Genomic DNA, 18,469 nt, shown 5'->3' on the forward strand with positions numbered 1-18,469 from the left:
AAGATCCACTTAGCATCCACCAGGCTGCCAAGTTCACACCATGACATCATCTCTGAGCCAGCTGATTGGCTGTGGTCATGGGGCAGCTGATTGGGCAGCATCTTCTTGGGAAGAAGGAACTGCCTGAGTAATCTCTCGATGAGCCAGGTGGGTTGGGGATGATGTCACACAAAAGATGTGATTTTCTTCAGATGAAGAAGGAAACGCAGCATCCCTGCTTCAAAGGGATGTACCATAGGAAATCTAAGCCACCCACACCAGGGCTGCCAAGACAAGCTTCCATCCTCTAGAGCAAACCCATTGTTATCCAAGCTAATTACAGGGGAGGGGGAGTTACGCTTGGACTGGAAATTTGCATTTCTACATCTTTATCCAGGAAGAATCTCTTCAAGTCAAGATTGAGGATCTTTGGAGGAAAAAGGGGCTTTATTTTATAATTCTGTATTTTCTTTTAGGGCGAAGTTGGCTGAAGTGGGAATGGAATTTGGTTGTTGTTGTTTTTTAATGCATTTATTGGCTGAGTTCACCCTACTCACTATAATAAGCTAAAATGGACTTGGGCAGTTAATCATTTAGCATGTTGTGGAAAACCATCCCTTGTCTTAGCGTGTTGTATGAGCCAAACCAAACCAGCCATAATAAATTGTTAACCTAAGTTTGGCTTTTAATTGTTTGTGTGAACACACCCACTTATAGTATGTAACATTACATATAGTGCACTTACATGCTATGGAGGATGAGAGCATGGGAAATTCTGGGTTAAGGACATCTCAGCAGTCACAGCTCCACAGCAAACCTATTTTAAGAGCATTTGTCAGAATTGCTGCATACAGTATATGACTTTATATATCTTACATGATTTGCATACCTGCTAAATATGGTTATTTATTTATTTTTTATTTATATCAATTTATATGACTGTCCAAGTCACCAATATGACTCTGGGCAGCTAACAGGAATGAAAACTCAATAAAAATGCAAAGTATATTAAAAAATTAAAAAATACTGTTCCAGCCAACTAACACAAAATGACTCCTGAACATACCACTCACCAATAGCATGAGCTCTATTACTCTCCTGGCCCCCTACCTGGGAAAAAAACCCGGTCTTCAAGGCTTTCTGAAAGGTGAGACAAGTCAGGGCCAGCTGAACCTTGGGCAATATGGTGTTCCAGAGGGCAGGAACAGCTACAGAAAAGGTGCACCTCCTGGGTCCCACTAGATGACAATCCCTAATAGATGGGACCCAGAGTATGCCCCTCCTGCCCAACCTAATGAGATGAGTGGAAATCATGGGAGTAAGGTGGTTCCTCAAATACGCTGGCCCCATGCCATGTAGGGCTTTAAAGGTAACAACCAGTACTTTGAATTGCACCCAGAAGCAAACTGGAAGCCAGTGCAGCTCATGGAGCAAAGTTGAAACATGGGCAAAGTGAGACACCCCCATAATTGCCTGTGTCGCTGTACTCTGGAGCAAATGTAGCTTCTGGATGTTCTTCAAGAGCAGCCCCATGTAGAATGCATTGCAGTAATCCACTTGGGAGGTGATCAGACATGAATGATGGAGCGCAATGCCCCTGATCCAGGAAGGGACACAATTGGTATACAACATGAAGCTGTGCAAAAGACAGGAGTTTTGAATCCAGGAGGGCCTACAAATTGCACACCAGTGCTGTCTGGGGTAGTGCAGCCCCATCCAGAACTAAGGGTGGAAAATCCCCAGATCCAAGAGGCCCTAACACCCAAAGCCACTCCATCTGGCTAGGGTTTTGCTGAAGTCTGTTCATCCCCATCCAGACCCCCACAGTCTCCAGCAATGAGACAGAGCTTCCACACCATCTCTTGGTCCAGCAGGGGCAGAACATACAGCTGAAAATTATCAGTATATTGATGATACCTCAACCACCAGCTTCATGTAGATTAAACAGGAGTGGGGAGAGAGTTAAGCTCCGAGGCACCTCACATAAGAGGGGCCGTGGGGCAGATCTCCCCCCCCCCAATCAACACCAACTCAAATGGACCCCAGAGGAAGGAGAAGAACCAACATAACATTGTACTCCTAACCCCTAGAACTGGTCTAGAAGGATAGCATAGTTGATGGTATTGAAAGCTGCTGAAAAATCGAGGATAGCAAGGATCAGTGCACCATCCCATCTTGCTCCCACCAGAGGTCATCCACAAGTGTGACCAATACCATTATACTGAACAGATATTTGGGGGATATCCATGCTTTTTTGTAGTTCTTACTGTTTATGAACTTACGCTTACTGTCTAAAATACAGATCACTGGTACGAAATGTCAAAAACAGAAAAGATATAGTATTTGTCAGTCTCAGAAAAAAATGGCTTTTATTGGTAAACATTAAACTTATATGATTTTTTTCGTCAATGATCAAATGTATCCTTCCCTTCTCCTTTTCCACAATTCAAGAAATTCAGCTCAAGCTCATAACCACAATTTGGCTGTACAATAAAAATCAGGACCAAGTCGTTTGGTGCCTGCTAGATGTTCTGGACTAGAGTTCCAATATTTTTGGGGAAGAATTCTTTTGGCTATGCCACAAATGATAAGATTTGTAGCCCTAAGTATTTAAAGGGCATCTGGTTCCTTCCTTCTGTAAAATACATTTACCAGCTGATGACTCTAATAGACCAGATATACCACTGTGCTATTAACTATGAGCGTGGAGATAAACATTATCTCTTGCTGTTGTCCATATAATAAGGTTAAGTTTAAGAGCGAATGCATTTTTTTAAAAAAGCAATCCTAATTAGGAGAGAAATTAAATTAAGAAATGAATTTAGCAGGAGAAGCTTAAAAATAGACCAAAATAATAAAAACACACATACACAAGGAAAAACAAAGAGATAGTGTTGTTGTTAAACCCACTGGTACCCCCCAAACTAGTAACCACCAAACTAGTGGTATGATTTTGATGACTCATCCAATATGCTGATTTTCTCATGAAAGACATTAGTACAATTGTGTCCATGATAATGCAACTGAAATGTCCAGTTGTTACCTCAATTTGTGCATAATATTCTTGTTTACCAAAAGGATGCAAGCTGATGAACTTTCCTGCCTGCAGATTCACAAAGATATTCCTGCACATTTAGAAGAATATAAAGTCATACCTTTCTTTGTATGTACAGGTGTATATATGTATCCTCAGGTATGTGTACTACTCAAGTGTATCCAACTGTGTCATTTCTGCACTTTTGGGGGGAAGCGCCCAACCAATACTTTTATGCACGTTAAATTCCAATGTATAGAGTCAATATATCACAGAATATCTTATTTGTGGGGAATTTATTGCCAACAAGTTTGCTCTGACTTTAGGGATGAAACCTACTGAAAACTCCAGCCATCTCTGCTCAGTGATTCAGAGGTTCTCTGTGAGATCCGTGAGAACCTCTGTGAGAGTTGAATAGAAAGGTATGCTGTTTAAATTCCAATTCCTCTTTGACCTTACCCACTTTTTCCCCTTCTTAGCTAACCAGGTCAAGATTGCTTCCCAGAGTAATTGGAATGTTATGTTCAAAAGCAGAGGACTAGATTACTTCCTTCATGCTGTTTAACTTCTCAAAACTATTTAAAGGGCTGCTACTGAAAATTGAGCAATGAATTAGATGGATCTAATAGTCTGGTCTAGCAAAGTTCATACATTCCTTAGGTATCATGACTACCCTCTGGTTTACATCCAAGGATACAGTATGCAACCCTTCTTTTCCCCAGATCTTTATACAACCCACAACACCAAAAATTTTTTTTCTTTTTTCTTTTTCTTAGAGAAGCCGCCCTGCCAATAGAGCTGTCTGTTCATTTAAATATTTCTGAACGTTATGAACATTCTGTGAAGTTGTTCTGATATCACCATGTGTGGAAACGCTAGACTGAAGATCATCCCATAGAATTACTAAGAGGGAACGTGTGTAGGCAATACTCAGGCCTAGAGCTTACCAGTCTGCAACTTAGACACTTGGTTCACAAACAAATTGAAGACTAAACTCTGGTTAACAAACCACAGTTGTTCTGTTCACATACTCTGCTATGTCAAAAAACAAAACAAAACACCATACTGTGGCTTAATATTCTAATTCAAAACACACACAAATTGCCCAATCCCATTTTACCCAACTCTAAAACGTTGTGCAAGCCCAGCCTAGCTGGAACATCTGTGCTCAATTGTAACTCTATTAATCTTATGGAAATGGTCATGGGAACCCTTATTCCTTTTTCTTCTTTCCAGCCTGAAGCAGCAAGGGGAAGCTTGATTCTGCCCCATGACCTGTGGGAGCCAGGAAGATCAAGATAGGGTTGTTGCAACTCAATATGACTGCTACAACTGAGCGAGATCAGGTGACTTAATGGCTAAAATGTTGAATGAATCTGGGGAGATCTAAAGTCAAGTCCCCACTCAATCATAGTGCTTGCTGGATGATTTTGGGCTGATCGCTCTCTCCAGTCCAGCCTACTTCATAAGCCACATTTGTTGTGCAGGTAAAATGCAGGATAGCTTCAGTGGATACCACCTTTACCTCCTTAGAAGAAAGGCAAGGTATACATGTTGTCAGTCAATCAGTAATAAATCTATATGGAAGGCAATACTTTTTGTTGAAAGGAAAGGTCCTATTTATCTGGTGATATGGATTTAAGCCTAGCAGATCCATTTAGAATGGCTTCTCATTTTGGGGTCATTTTATAAAATAGTCAACTCTCTTTCAGGAGTATATGGTCACCCACATTACGTCACATTAAGCCATGTTTTGCTTAAGGATGTTTTATTGAATGCATCAAAACTGCCTGGGTTTAGCTAAATCAAAGCTAAACAGACCACATTGATAGTATAGTGTGTGAAGTCAGCCTCTCTGTGCCTAATAGTGATGTATAATCTTGACAACTAAATCAATAGCCCTCCTACAGCAAGAATCTAGACTTTAGGAACAGAAGTTCTTTCCCTTAATAGATTATTTTTCTTTTCACAAATATTCAGCTAGAAGATCCAGATTGTGTTACTGTCGCTTGATATATCATGGCAGCTAAAAGGTGAGAAGAAGAGGAAGAATATGATGAGAAAAAGATGGAAAACCAGCCTTGGAAGGTTTGGAGGCTGAGCTGCATCTCCCAGCCCATCAGCCACCACCAAACCCTCCTATAGAGAATCCTTATTATTATGTTGTCTTTCTTTTAAAACCTTCTGTTTCCACCCACGTCTTGCTGTCTTTTTTCTTATACAGAAAAGCCATTAGGAAGGAAACAATGGAATACTTCCAAAAGATCTTTTGGCTTATAACTTTCCAGGCCTTTCCTCACATGCATTTAACCACAAGGTCCAGATGCCCTGGCAACATCTTTTTCTCTGCTGTATTCCCATAGTTGCCTCAACTCCATCCCACAAATGAGACAGTTATATTCTAATATCCAAGGCAACTTCAAGTTGGGTAAAATTGGTTAAGTTGTTCATCTATTACCTTGGATGCATTAGTCTTAGGGGAGTACGTCAATTCAGCAAGAAGGCAGGTGATGTAACAGTATGTGGGAATGACCTTGGGAGACAGAAGGAAGAGCCACAGCCTAGGCAATGGTCTGATAAACAAAATCTGAGTCTGAAGGAGGGGTGAGGGTGGTGAAAGCATCTCAGAAGGGATTCTCCCTAGTTTTCAGGAGAATAAAAGTAAGGGAGGGGAGAGGAACTTTCAGACTTGCAAGATTCTGTAACTATAACCTTACAATAAAGATAGAGCTAGTACTCTTGGTTGGTGCTTCTTGTCTGGACTACCTCAAAGGGCTGACAGATGGAAAGAGTCATGATGCAAGTCCCACCCTTTGGTATGTGCTGATTTTGACTCCTCCCTGCAGATGCCACTACTTGGAGGGGAACTAGGGGACTGGCAGTGATTCGGAACAAAGATGAAAGAGGCAGGAGAGGGATCAGCATTAGGAACCACCAGTTTTATGCCAGTCCGGTTTTCTGCTCACACAAAATTGGGTGGATAGCACTTCAACTCACCAATGGGGAAGGACTCTAAAAGCTGCTCATCTAAAAAACCTGTTAGATTTTTACTGTTATTTTTGCAACTTTGTCAATACAGAATTACATGCTTTCTTTAAGATACTGGGCAGCAAATCATATTTATATACCCTGGTTGCTTTCATCTGAATGGTTCTTTCAAAGACTATTAGGAATCGATGCAGAATGAGATGCTAGGGTATTTACTGGATCTGGATGACTGTAACATCAATGTTGAAGGTACTGTACTGATTACGTAGTTTCTTGCCGGAAAGAATTGAAAGTATTGTTAGGAGGGGTGCCTGTAAAATAAGAAATGATCTGATGTCACTATCATATGACTCACTATTATGTAAACATTAGCTGTTGAGATCATCTCAGTGTCTCACCCCCACTCTCAATATTAATGGGATAGGAGTTTTTCTGTATGGGTCCCAAGACAGTGGGATTTCCTGTGCAAAGATCTTTGTCTAAGTGTGTTTTTGCTTGCTCTTTGTGAAAAGTGAAGGCTTTCATATTGGATTAAAATATTGTCTAATCTGGTTATTTTTTCAAATTAAGGAATCAAACAAATATACATTTTTAAAACAAGAGGTTAAAGCATGAACAATAAATTAAGATGACAAAATCACTTCTTTCAACGAACATTTACTTCTTGCAACAAACCACATGCTACTACCACCTTTCTGCCCCCATCTTAAAATTTCTCCATTCATTTCTTCATCTTTAGTCAATATTCTACCAAGGTACACAATGTTTTGCTGTCAAAAACTTTGGTCTTAGTTTTCAGATCCATACTCATTGTATCATATAATTTATCTAATATGCACTGCAAATCATTTGGGTTTTCAGGCAACAAATGGAATCTACATACAAATGTTCACCTCCACAACCAACACCCCTCTATTATCCCCACAATAATTACTTATACGTTTATCCATAAATACATTAATCAAAGGGACATCACAGTTTTGTCTTACTCCCTGCTTAATGATGAGCCATTCACTAAGCACATATTGCTTTTACTGTATTATATTAGCAACTGACCTTCAAATCCATACTTGTACAAAAGATTCTGTAATTCAAGACTACTAATTTCATCGTATGATTTCTCTAAATCAACAAATGATCAGAGATCTGCCAAATAACTTTTCAGGGGCAAAGTGATCCCCCTGTAGTTTTTGCATCTGTTTTTGCTGCATTTCCCTTTGTATAGGGGAGTAATACACAGGTTCTTGCATAGATTCAGTCTTTATACACACTTTAAAATCACACAGCCAATCCATAAGTAAACCGCAGCCCTGTATTAACATCTACTCAGTTACACTGCAGCTTCTATATCAGGAGCTTTATCATTTTTCAACATTGTCAAGGAACATTCCACATTGACATTTATAGCATTTGTTTCAATTCCACTCTCTGACGTATCTCCATCATTCCAATATCATCTGTAAAATAATCCTTCCAGTATTACCTCACTTCAGTTTCATCCCAAATCATTTAAATGTTGCAAGAACAGCATCACAAGTTAACATACTGTTGCCTGCACCCCAATAATATCGAAGAAGCTGCAGGATGGGGCTCTCCTACAACGCTTACTACAGCTGCTTTAGTTCTCTCTGCTCTTCCATTCTTTTAATATCATTTTTATGGGCTACTTCTTATTCTACTCCTTTATATCCACCTAGTTATTTACTATTCTCATCAATACACTTCATTTCATTTCATTTTTTTTCCATTTTCCTTCATCCCATTTTTTAGAATTGGTTTTTAGTTTATCCTAGGAAGCTAATCTCTAAACAACCTTGATAGGGAAAAAGAAGAAAGAGCTTGAACAAACTCCAGCCACCCAAGTCCCAGAAAGCCTCAAAACAACTAAGATGGACAAGTTAACAGCAACTGTGAATTGAATTTCAGTAGGTGGGGATGTTTTATTCACTCTAAATAATCCACCTGACCTCCTATATTTAACAGGAAATGAACCTGAAGATCTACAGAGCGATATAAAAATGAGCCCTCTCCTTTTTGGAAAGTAGACTCTCTGTCAAATAACCTAGTGAACAGCTCCATCACAGAAGATCTGACCAAGAATTTAACAGCACTCAACCTGAACTGCTGGCAAAACAGTGCTTTTTTAAAGCTGACACTACTGTATGTCTTCAATCTAGCTGAATCTTACAACCATTGACAAAAAACCTTGATGTTATATACAACCTTGTAAGTCACTCTTCTGACTGCCGGGCAACTGAAAGGCTATTCTGTATAGATAGGGAAGGGCCAATTTATTGCTCCCTGGAGAACTAAAGTGACCACAGATCGCAATGGAACACACATGCCCTGACCTCCCATCTCTCTGATGCTCCATCTAATTCCTTGTACAACCAACTCAGATCAACCTCATTATTAGAAACAACATCAGCAACCAACACAGATAGTCAGCCATTCTCTCTCTGTGCCAGTTGCTATGAGCACCAGTCTCCCATAGAGACACAGAAACAACAGACTGGCTTCCTAACCTCATTAACTGCAAAATCTTAATTAAATTCAAAACTCCAACTATCCCGCTCATGATATTCAAAATGAGACAATATCTGGAGTCCTTTTACATGTACCCCAAACATGGTTTTTTGTGACTTGAACATCAAACTTTGGCTGTCTAATATAAAACAAAAGTGCTCTGACAAGTCTCTTCTTCAAAGGCAATTACCTTAAGAAGTATCAGCTCAGAAGATAAGCTAACCTTGAACACCGATAACAGTGACTTGCCCAAGGAGCATTTAACTCTCTCAACTCCAGTGTCCTCTACAAAGAAACCTGGTAAATAACTCCTTTACACAGCTACCAAAGGAATTCTCCTTCAAGAGCAGATGACCTAATACAAGATCTGTTAAACTCTGACGCTGCATTGCTTACAACACCTCTATCTGTCATCATCAGCACTTGTACCTCTACCTCATTCTTCTCCTACTTTGCCCAATCGTACATCCAGCCTCTTTCAGTACGCTGGACTACAGGAGCCATGGACCCACAAACATCACACTTCCTTGCAGAACTACAAAGCATATCAGCTGCTGAACCTGCTCCTACAGTTGTTTTGGGGCCACAGCTCAGCAGCAAGGGGATGATTCCTTTATAACTCAAGGAGCCCATTCCAAACTTTCCAGTGTATTTGCACCAGAGAGAATTCAAATACAATTTCCTCATGCCTGAATGACCCACCTATTGCCAGATCCTCTCAAACAGTTCTTGATCACACTCTACTGCTGAACTCCTGGAATATAACCAGTTGGTGCTCCAAGTGGAACAGCCCCACTTTCACTACTGTATCAAGCAGATTTTCTTCCTTCGGGAACATGGGAGCAAGAGTTGGTGACTTTGGATAGTTTCATCTCCTCTCACTTCCTGCAATATCTAGTTTGAAGAAGGAGGTACCCCTAGAGGGCATAACCACCTTGATCTCATCTGAACCGCAAGTAATTACTTCTAAGCCAACAGTGTGTACCTTCCTGGATATTACCTGAGTTAAAAATCAGGATTAGTCTTCTATTGATGTTTATATTCTCCTCTACCATCACCCCCAAGCGAATTTCTTAGACCAATACTTCCTAGGACTTATTTTGGGATTATATACAGGATTTCAGCTTTGATTTTAGCTGGTGATTTGAATGCCAGAGAGATGAGACGCCTGATGACAAATCCCTACATTCTAATGCATTAAATATTGTGTCTAACAACCTACTTCATCTTGCCATTATCACACCAAAGATAAAGACATAACAAGAGGAGGTTGGGGATAGACTCTTTTAGCTATCAAACATACTACAGTTTGCACAAGAACAACTTAAAAGATAGCGCTATTCCTGTGCAAAGGACTCTTACAATCAAACCCTCAAACCCTTTCCTGGGTCAGGAAAGAATGTACCCTTCCAAGGCCAGGTTAGTGGCTGCCTTTAAGACTGCCAAGCAAAACAACAACTGCTCTCATACCACTTTTCATGCCCTTAAATGCATGAATTCTTTTAGGGGTGAAGAAACTGCAGAGGCAAGGAACTGTTTGGGAGAGACTAACCAAACAAGCAACCCTGCCACCTTTGAGCAATTGGTTGCCAGTTCAGCCCCTTTGGCATTGGGAACTCAAGCACTTCTGAGACCTAGTTTATCCACTTTTACCATTGGTATTAAATAAACCAGCTAATGATTCAATCCATTCCCCACTACTGCATAACCCTTTTCCCAACTGATGTCAGCCGTTCAAGGTAAGCCAGGTCAAGAAACAGACTCCACAAACTCTACTTTATTGACACGGGCTATTGTAATAGAATCTTGAAAGCCTGACAGCATTTTCCCTCCCTCCTCTTATACTCAAGAGCAGTGTTTCTCAACCTTGGCCACTTGAAGATGTGGGGACTTCAACTCCCAGAATTCTGGCTGGCTGGGGAATTCTGGGAGTTGAAGTCTGTACATCTTCAAGTGGCCAAGGTTGAGAAATTCTGCTCAAGACAGTTAAGGTGGAGTTAGTCTGAATTTCTTTCTAATGTGTTCTTCTTGTCCTATGTGATATTTTTCTAACTGCCATGACATAGTTTGTCCAAGGTCATCTCTAGCTGTTGTCAGCTGGCCTCCTGTCATTATTTCATAGTCCCTTAAATTAATTTCTCAACTAAAAAATGGCAAAGCAAAGAGTTCATTTCAGCTGAACTCTTTAAATTTAATGCAGAATGGAGACCCATTTTGGCCTCTTTATTTACCCATGTTGACCAATCTATCCAAATGCCAGGAGTGGAACTGCTCAATAACTATTCCAATCTTCAAAAAGGGGGACATGTCTAATCCAGACAGCTATTACCCAGTTAGTCTGCTCAGCATAATAAGTAAACTGTATGCCAGACATCTGCACACACAACTGATGATTCAGGACAAAAATTTAGCTGTAGAACAAGCCAGCTTTAGGCCAGGTTTCTCAGGCTCTGATCAAGGCACCACTCTGCAACAGCTGAAAATATTGTCGCCTCCTCAGAGGAACCCTCTGTGCTACCTTCACTGACTTGAAGGCAACTTTGATCTGAACCCCCAAGTGCGGGTCTGGCAAAAACTAGCTACCTGCACTATTAGTCACTGGCTTTTGTAGTTAAGCTATCTAACTAACTTAGATATCAAATTTATCTAACATTATAATGTTAGATAATGTCAACTCTTCAAGGTAGACCAGACTAGGAAACCAGTGCTGGTCATGTCAGTCAGTACTGTTTTTATTGTGAAGCTATAGGAAAGAGATTCTTGCAAGTCTGAATATGCTTTTCCCCCTTTCCTCCCTTTATCTTCCTGTGAACCAGGGAGGGGCTTGTCTAAGGCATTTACTCATATTACTTTCTTGGCCTGGGCTCAGGCCCCTTTTATCTGACCACTGCTTTGGTAGCAGCTCTTCCTTCTGACCTTCAAAGTCATTCCCTCTGCCCTCTACAGATGAGGACAGTTCTGTGAAAGCTAAATGCAACATCAGTGGTATTTTGGCAGTATCAGTCTCCACACAAAAGGGTGTCAAACAAGAGTACGTTTACCTGCCCCTTTTTTTAAAAAATAATGTTGTTATTGGGATAGTTCAGGCCCTTTCAAATGTGGCTTTTACCACCCCCAAATCAGAGACTAATTTCCATACTCCTCTGTGCTGATAACACAGATATTCTCTTCCTCACCCAAACTGGACCCCACCACAGCCATGAGAGCTTGGCTGAACATTGCCAAACCAGAGGACTGGAAAAAAACTATTCAAAAATGAAGGGGTTGATTTTCCCCAAGCAGTATAGCCCGCAGGTGTGGGAAAGCAATAGCCATCCCACTGAGCTAGTGAAAGTGTTTAAATAACTAGGCATCTATTTCCACTTTCTGGATATGACAAACCTGACAGCTCACAGCCTGAGCTTACAAAGCTGCCTGTGTAGTCATCAGATTAGCCAGCTGCAATGGGAACATATTGCTCCCAGCAGCCATTAATGTCTTCAGTGCTAAGGTGTTGAGCCTACTGTTGTTCAGTGCCCAATTTTGTGCATACTCTGATTATTCACATTCTGAAAACCATCTGACCTAAATTCATCAGAACTTTATTGTGGGTCTCCCACTCCAATCTGAATGTGCTTCCTGTTATGCAGAGTGCAGCTATAATCACAGTCCATGCCAAAAATACACACCAGTATTAGAGAGATTTAAAGAATGCAATGTCCTTATCTTGTTCTCCAAAGAAATCCAGCCAGAAGTTATAGAAAATAACTGGTTGTTTATTGAGAAAAATAAAAACTACATAAAATACAAGTTTCATGCAAAACAGAAAAAATCACTTCTTCTCGTATATGTGGCATCCAAGACTTATCCACTACACAAGTTTAACAAAGTCTCTAGCCAAAAACTCTCAGAGAAGAGGTACGCTATTGGTTATTAGTTACTACTACATAACCTATAAAACTGATTACATGATGGCTAAAATTCTACTGAGCAGTGAGACATGTAATCCTCACACTTTATTGACACTATACGCCACCCCTTCAGTAACTAGCATACAACCGCCAATAGGTGGCAGTAAATAGCAGTATACGTGCACACTAACAGAAATAACTGCAGATGGCCTGTTTATGTAGTCTAAACAATGTTTGGAGATACCGAGATGCATTTCTTCCCATGAGAAAATCCTAACCCTTCCTTGGCTAGAACGTGGATGCCCGTCTAGCAGCTCAGATGAGGATCTGTCACCTGAAATATTGGCTAAAACAGACCCTTTAGGGTGAATTGCTGGCCCAACTGACTTTGGTAAATAAGATTACTTCCACTTGGAAGAAGATGATTGGCAACAATTTGTCCTTCTGTGGCTTTTCTGCTCCATTCCTAATATGACTTGGAATAGACAAAGCCATGCAAGTAATTAAGCAAAGCATCCTTGATCTGGATAAACAGAATGACAGATCTGAAAGTCCATCCTACTGTCCCAAGGACCTCTTCCATACTACTCTCACCTACCCCAATTACCTCTATGCTTCTGCTACACAGAGAAGAATATTCACATGTTCACATGGCAAGGTTTAACGCTTTACCCCCAGTGCTGACGGAAGGGAGATAACAACAACATGCTTTATGTAGAACGTTTCTGCATATGTTCCGTCTCTGCAGTATCAAATCAGTAAACTATGTTTTACTTCATTGCTTTCTCTATTGTGCTCAGTGTGAAGAGGTCAGGCTGATCTGAAATTAAAGTTATTTACTTTTTACTTGCTGACTTCTCCACTGGAATATCCAGGAATGTGGCAAAGCTTTGCTCAGTTGCAATGGATTTCATTCTTATGAGGGTTAAGGGCACTGAATCTTCTATTGTCTTTTTTTCCCTTCTTTTCTTCTATCTTTTATAGTCTTTAGATTTATCACTCACCTTCTGTATCCTGCTTTTTCTTGTGCATTGTTTATTGGCCTCTGGCCATAAATTAATAGAGTAAAATACTTTCTTGCATGTTTTAGTATAAATTATCAGATCTGCTGAGTAACTGTGGTTTTTCACAGTGTAGCTGCTCATTATTGGATTGATTACTGTTAACTGCGTCTCCTGGTATGATTAATCTAGAAAGGCTTCTGCCGTTACATTTTCTTCTTTTATTAATAATTTATTCAAATATTTATCTTTCCTCTACCACAATATTAAAACTGAAATAAACACCAGATAGGACTTAATATGTCTTCCAGAAGAAACTTTTTTTTTTCCTTTTAAAAACCCAAGAGGTTGCATTGTGTAACTGTGGGGCTTACACACACACAAAAGCACACACCCTCAGAAACATTAATAATTCTAACTAGTTTTTTTATTATTATTTGCCCAAAAACTCATACCATCACAAAATGATTAAAGGTCAAGGTTGCTGGTTATTTGTTTTTAACCATTTACATTATATAAGATTTGGAAAAAGAAATAAAAATGGTAGTGTGTCATTTTTCGATTTATTATGATAATAATAAATAAATAAATATTATATGTGCATATTATTATTTTCTTTTATATTTTGACTCCATTTATATTGCAATGTTTGTTTTTGTATTTTTATTGATCAAGAAAGGCCCTAAAAGATATTTCATCTATGAACTTCAGATATCATGCCAGTATTTTTAAAACCCTAGTATTTGACATAGCTGCAATATGTTGTTTTTGCTTTCATTTTTGAGAACTTTTACCCCTAAAATAAGATTTTTCCACATCTACAGTATATTCTGTTCCCTTTGGCAGGGTCAATAATTCCTTTCCTAACCAGAAGTTCTTCAGAGGAAGAAAAGATCAGAAATGATCCGTTCCTTTAGCACTTCAGCACTTTGCCAAGTCAACTTTACAAAGGGATTATCCATAAGGAGGGATGGGGGTATCCCACAGTGACAACTGTATACAAATTCTATACAAAGCTCACATGTAGGAGCAGGGAGGTAAAAATTGGCCATATGGTAGATGGAGCATCACAGTGCAAACCACGGCTCTTTTGAACATGCATAATGTCAACATGTATCCCAAGAGGCAGAGCTTGCATTGTGATGCTCCGTCCACTATATGGCCAATTTTCACACCTCCCTGGGGACACCACTGGGTGTCAGCCGAAGAACATAGACCAGACTAAGAAACTGATGCCATATCAGTCAGAACAACTTTTATTATAATAGCTATAGTAACAGAATCTTGCAAATCTGAATGTGCTAGAGGTGTGATAATATGTGGGAATGACCTTGGGAGACAGGAGGAAGAGCCACACGCTAGACAACCATCATGCAAAAAGTATCTCAACCTGCAGAAACAAAAGGAGCATGGGAAGGGACCCACCCTAGTTTTCTGGAAGGTAAAGTAAAGGAAGGGAGAAATACTTTCAGAATTTCAAGACTCTGTTACTGTAACCTCACAATAAAGGTAGCATTAGTACCCATGGTTTGTACTTTTTGTCTGGACTACCCTGAAGGGCTGACAAGGGGCTTGTCTGAGACGTTATTTTCCTGGCCCGAGCTCAAGCCCCTGTTATTTTACCGTATTTTGGCAGTAGCTCTTTTTCCTGTCCTTCAAGGCCATTCCCTCTGCCCTCCACATTGGAACTATCCCAGAGATAATCCAGCTGTAACCATTTTATAACTAGTCAGTTTCACAGAACCAACAGAAAACTCTCAACATGATTCTTCCTGATTGTATAAGTAGCATGCACTTTTCTCTAGCAGCACTCAACAAGGAAAAATGATAGTAGCACAATTACATTGTACTCATTAGTGCAGGGAAGCTGTTGGCTGTAAAACCTGCCATGAAAGCCTTGGTGTGGGGAGGGCAATAACTTCTCAGAATGAGTTGATGGCCAAAAACCTGGGGGCCTTTAACAAAAATTACACAAATTCATAAACCCATAAGAGATATTGATGGCTGTATATTTTCTCTCAATTCTGGTTGTTGGAGAACAGAAGGTATGAGGTCACTATTATTGTTATTAATCATTTGACTTATATCCTGCCTTTCCTCCAGGATCCTAAGGAGTTCTATATACCACTTCCTTCTCTGTTTTGTCACAAGAATCCTGCGAGGTAGATTGGACTGTGTGATAGTGACTGGACCAAATTCACCCAGCTTCCTTGACTGAGGGTGAAATTGAACCTTAGTTTCTCCTGTCCCAGTCCAACCATTTACTACTATACCCCACTGGCTCTCGCACCCTGCTTGGGAATTTCCCACTGGTGCAGTTGCCAATGTGGGAATGGAAGGCTGGCTGAGACAGACCTTTGATCTGATCTGGCACAAATCTTAGATTTCAAAGTTTGGGCTTCAGATGAGGATTTCATTCATTTAATATTTCTTAGCTACCTTTCAAGTCTCTGGTGTAGTAGAATTCAAGTATCAACAGACAATAAAAATATTTTAAATGTAGTCCCAGTTGAAAATTCCATTGGAATGGAAGGAAGTTTGTGCACACCTGAGAATGAACATCTCTGCATTGCTAGAATTCAGCACTAGCCACGGCCGCCTTTGCAGTGAAAACTGTGAGCCTGCAACACGCGTTCACATTTCCTTTGTTAGGATTTATATCACAGAGCTGAGGTGTCAGTAAAGAGCACAGGCAGTGCCACTGCAGGAACCGATATGGTTCAACCTCTTTTCAGGGAAGAATGGGAGAAAAAGGCATTAAAAGGAGTCACTGTATTTGTTTAGTGTGGTTAGACAATTTAACTGAAATGAAGAATTTGGATGGCATCGTATTTAATGACTGCAATAATCATAAATCAGAAAATGAAAAGCCTGGAAGCGGGTGTAGAACACCACAAAGACTAAAATCAATACACAAAGGAGCTTTATTACCGAAGAGTTCTTTGTTTTCCCCAATTTCAACATTCCAAAAAATTTTCTTCACCCGTAGCATCAGAAAAAGAGTACTGAAGATCATACAAGGCACTTGATTTGATTACTGAATTTTACCATTTTCTAGTTTTACATGAGACACCGAACCATACACTGACCTAAACTGGGTTAGCTTAACTTATTTAGCTAAAAGAACACCAAACAAAGGTTAAATTTAATCCAGTTTTCTCATTCTAAGCCACTTAAAATCTTAACTGAGTTTCCTCATGCTAAGCTACTTAAAACCTTAACCGAGTTGCACACATTGCGCAAATATAGTGCTAAGTCTTGGCCTGGCTAAGAGGTATAAGGCACACCCCAAGTATGAGCTGTGAACTCCACAATCCTTAATTTCTATACTGATACTTCAAGGAAATACTTGAGGTTGATCAATGGATAGGTTGCCCCAAACTATCCAGCTTCCTTAACTCTAGTCCTCAAGACTCTTGTATTTTGGGACTCCTCCAAAAGACTCTGGCAGCAATTCTGGATCCCTCTGGTCTGATCCCACAATTTACTTCTGGCTCAGCTGCAATGTAGTTGAAACCAAAACATAGCTGGCCTTCTTTCCCTAAGCAGCACTTTGAAATGCTGCAGCCCCACAACATTTCTGGGCAATCCATTTCCTCTCATCAATATTCAAATCTGCTGAAATTTGCATCTTCTTTTGCATATGGATTACTAGTACTTAGGAAACCATTTAATATGAATATAGACATTTGCGTGCAGGGCTCTTGCTGTGTCCACAGTGTTGCACACAGGACAATCTATACCAGTGTTTCTCAACCTTGGCAACTTTAAGATGGGTGGACTTCAACTCCCAGAATTTCCCAGCCAGCCATGCTGGCTGGGGAATCCTGGGAGTTGAAGTCCACCCATCTTAAAGTTGCCAAGGTTAAGAAACACTGATCTATACCATAGAACCATTCAGTCTATGAGCTGGAAGGACTTTATAGGTCACCTAGTCCCTATTCAGTGCAGGAAAGCAAATGAATTACCCACCTGGGGCTTCCAGAACATAACTCCATATCTTTATGTGTCACAGATCTGAGCTAAGGCATGTACAACAAGGCAGAAAGAAACCAGTGTCAGCAATCATTCACCACCCCAAACATTAGGGTTACTAGATCTGGGCTACAAAAATCCAGACAACACTAGATGATGCAAAGAGATGTAGAAAACTCTAGCTCTCTGCTCCTGTCTAGTGATCAACCACATATATGCAGCCCAGATATGGTAACTGGAAAAAAAGGCATTCAGATCCTGCAAATAAGCAAGCATCAGCAGGCAGGAATCTGAAAAATCTTGCATCTGACTAGAAAATACAACACTGCTATTCCTAGTGCTCACAACATGAGCTTGATTTACAGAAGCCTGTCACTTTTCACAGCAAGAAGTTCAGCATTAGCAAAGGGTAGTTTCTATAAATTGGGCAAACTATTAAAGACACAGAAGCCATTTTAAATAAAAGCAATCAGGGTTTGGACTATTTCCACCTTAAATGCCCAGCATCCTACCCCTCATTGTGGCATCTCCTTGTGCCCTAAACCTTAGGAGGAAGTGGAGACTTTTCATGCTCCAAAAACTCAACTATCCAAAAGGTGTTGGTACAAATATTGTTACATGTTGTATGAAATCTGTTTTCTGCCTGTGCTACAGCTATTCAACACTGCCTCAATTTTTGGATACAGGCTTAAGACAGACAAAACATTTGCTCTGTACAGCTCTAGGCAGAGAAGGAAGCATCACTAGAAATGCCCAAAGCCAGTTCCAGAACTGCAAAAGAATTAATTCCCAGCTAGACTTCGGCATCGGCCCGATAGGAAGGCAAACTCTCCTGACTGGGTGACGGTGACATAATGTTCTCAGATCAGAGCCAATGAGAACTATTGGGTCTATTTCTAGCCCCATAAATCTCTTTCTGTGCCTGGTGCATCAGGAGGAGGAGATGGGTTGGTGATGGGAGTTTAATTACAATCTTTTCTGCTATTTTAGAAGGAACAAGGAAGGGCTTCTACCAGATGGTTAGATCAAGAAAGCCTCTAGCTGTCCTCCCTCCCAGCTCTGCCCCAGCCCTCCAT

General features: G+C 40.3%; 1 protein-coding gene across 2 annotated transcripts in view; it reads right to left on the reverse strand.

Moving 5' to 3' along the window:
* STMN4 (stathmin 4) overlaps nucleotides 1-18,469 on the reverse strand; it is a 43,965-nt gene that overhangs the window by 19,713 nt on the left and 5,783 nt on the right. For both annotated transcript variants that reach the window (XM_088152509.1, XM_088152507.1), the window contains one exon: nucleotides 725-796. The gene's annotated coding sequence lies outside the window, so the exon portion shown is untranslated. The remainder of the gene's footprint in view (nucleotides 1-724; nucleotides 797-18,469) is intronic.

This window comes from Python bivittatus, unplaced genomic scaffold (genome assembly GCF_059951505.1).
Source record: "Python bivittatus isolate LINGU-HERP-01145 unplaced genomic scaffold, Pbiv_v1 ctg000690_np1212, whole genome shotgun sequence".
Taxonomy (NCBI): Eukaryota; Metazoa; Chordata; class Lepidosauria; order Squamata; family Pythonidae; genus Python; species Python bivittatus.